Source organism: Theropithecus gelada, chromosome 8 (genome assembly GCF_003255815.1).
Source record: "Theropithecus gelada isolate Dixy chromosome 8, Tgel_1.0, whole genome shotgun sequence".
NCBI classification, from domain to species: domain Eukaryota; kingdom Metazoa; phylum Chordata; class Mammalia; order Primates; family Cercopithecidae; genus Theropithecus; species Theropithecus gelada.
In genome coordinates, this window is record NC_037676.1 from 125,696,485 (window position 1) to 125,699,385 (window position 2,901).

A 2,901-nucleotide genomic window follows, 5' to 3' on the forward strand; every position below is an offset into this window, starting at 1 on the left:
GGTCACCCAACTGGCAAGCTGTAGTGTGATAACCCTACCTTGTTTTAACCTGAGTGACTCTCTCCTAGCAGAGAGAGCCGGACAGACTCCATTTTAGTTTCTTCACTTGCAGTCCCCTTTATCCCCCTTAAGGGAATAACTAGTGCAAGCTGACTCCAAGCACTTCCAGGAATGCACCTGCTGATAAGATATTGGGTCAGGCTGTACCAGCAGCTCCTGGGAATGTGCTCTGTGGAAGGTACTTAAAAGCCCCTGCATTTATCTCTTAGTGATAGTTTAAGCCCCTGCACCTGGAACTGTTTACTTTTTTGTAACTGCTTCTATAATCAATTAATTTTTTAAAACTTTTTGCCAATTCTGCTTCTGTAAAATTGTTTCAGTTAACCCCCACTCCCCTACTGAGACCATAGTATAAAAGAGAATCTAGCCCTTTCTTCGGGGCCGAGAGAATTTTGAGCGTTAGCTGTCTCCGAGTTGCTGGCTAATAAAGGACTCCATAATTTGTCTCAAAGTGCGGCGTTTCTCTATAACTCACTTGGTTACAACAGTAGAACCTACCTAGCCTGGCTTCAAAGTCCTTTAGTAAGTAGTCTGTGCCCAGTCAGGATAAGAAACTACACAGTAGGTCAAGCAAGGGAAGTTAAATGTAAAGAACTATTAATTATGTTAGCTGCACACGGCGGCGCGTGCCCGCAGTCTCAGCTACTCAAGAGGCTGAGACGGGAGGACCACTTGAGCCCAGGAGTTTGAGGCTGCAGTAAGCTATGATTGCGCCACTGCACTCCAGCCAGGGTGACAGAGGGAGACCCTGTCCACCCCCCAAAAAATTATTAACTATGATAAAGGCATAACTACAACATATAAGGAAAATCTATTCAGTACCTTACTGTATAGAGGGAAGTTAGGGAGAACCCTGGTTTTTGTGTCAAGAGGCTGAATAAAGGTTATTGCCAGGCTAAAACTGCAAGGTTAGGGAGGGACCATGTTCTGAGTCTGGGGCTGGGGCAGACACCACAAGGATGTTCTCACCACCATACCCATCCCACTCACTTTAAATGGAGCATTTAGACCATTTACATTCAATGTTAGTATTGAGTTGTGAGGTACCATTCCATTCATCATGCTTTGTTGCCTGTGTGCCTTATTTTTGTTTTTGCTTTTTAAATTGTATTTTTGTTTTATAGGTCCTGTGTGATTTATGCTTTAAAGAGGTTCTGTTTTGATGTGTTTCCAGGACTTGTCTCAAGATTTAGAGCTCCTTTTAGCAGTTCTTGTAGTGGTGGCTTGGTAGTGGCGAATTCTCTCACCATTTGTCTGAAAAAGACCGTATCTTTCCTTCCTATATAATGCTTAGTTTCACTGGATACAAAATTCTTGGCTGGTAATTGTTTTGTTTGAGGAGGTTAAAGATACGGCCCAATTCCTTCTAGCTTATAGGGCTTCCCACTCTAAAGGAGAAATGTTTACCAGAGTTGCTATATAGCATAGAGGCTATGTGGAAGTTTGTATTAGGAACTGAGAGGCAATAAAATTGGTAATTGACACAGGAACTGGGCTCAAAGTCTTTAGGATTTATCGGCTTTGGGACTCAAGAGATTGGAAAATCAGACTGTGGATGGCTAAAATCAATGTAAACATCTCAGTTTTTATAATGGGAAGTACCCTGATTAGCTAGTTATCTTCATTGCAAATATAAACAATTCAGAAGACTGTAAAGTGTAAAGTCCTTGAAACTGAAAGTCCCTGATATTAATACTATTCATTCACCAGAGATAAATTCTATTTTTTTTCTTTTTTTGAGACGGAGTCTTGCTCTGTCGACCAGGCTGGAGTGCAATGGCACTATCTTGGCTTACTGCAACCTCCGCCTCCCGGGTTCAAGCGATTCTCCTGCCTCAGCCTCCCGAGTGTCTGGGACTACAGGCGCGCGCCTCCACGCCCAGCTAATTTTTGTATTTTTAGTAGAGACGGAGTTTCACCATTTTGGCCAGGCTGGTCTCGAACTGCTGACCTCGTGATCCACCCGCCTCGGCCTTACCAAGTGCTGGGATTACAGGCCTGAGCCACGGCGCCCGGCCCTAAATACTATTTTAACAATATGGTGTCTTTTCTTCCAGACTGCCAGTAAATGAACAAACACATGATTAACACAAAAAGGATACCATATGGACTCTTTAAACTTTTTTTTTTCAAATTTACTATATCAGGGAATTAATATATCTTTTCGAGCCAATAGATATAGGTCTTCCAATTTAAAAGATTAAGTTACAATAGAGTGAGATTTGGGGTGCTATCCCTTTCGGAAAGCGTCCACGATGCGGTCATATTGGAATTAACCTCCACTCCCCTCCTCTTCTCTGGGCTCCCGTGGACTCCAGGCTGAGTGCTGAAGTGTGGATTTTCACACCCAAACCTCTGTTATTTCAGTGTCTCACCTGGCTTCTCCACAGCGCAGAAGCTCAGCCCCAGGTTGGAAGAGCCTCCCCGGGAGATTCACAGCGAAGCGCTATTCAGGGCCCAACTCCAAGCCCAAACCTAGCTCCACCCTAAGCCGCCGCCAAAGACCCCTCTTCTCCCAAACCTCACTGGGGCCCCGCCCCTGACTCCGCCCACGAGAGCCCAAGCCTCCAGTCCTGCCCCACCCCGGGCTCCACCCACCAGCCGGGCTCCGCCTACCCGGAAGCACGCAGTCCTCCTCGTCCCGGGCTCCGCCCACCGGGAGCTCTCGCCGCTCACCCCACCCCGGACCCGCCCACTTCGCTTGGGCTCCACCTTCCCAGGAACTGGCGCCGCTTGCCCGAGCTCTGCCCATTTCGTCCCGGGCTTCCCGCGCCGAGAACTCGTGCTGCTAGCCCCGCCCACCGCGCTCCTGGCCCCACCACCCGGAAACTGTCCCGGCCG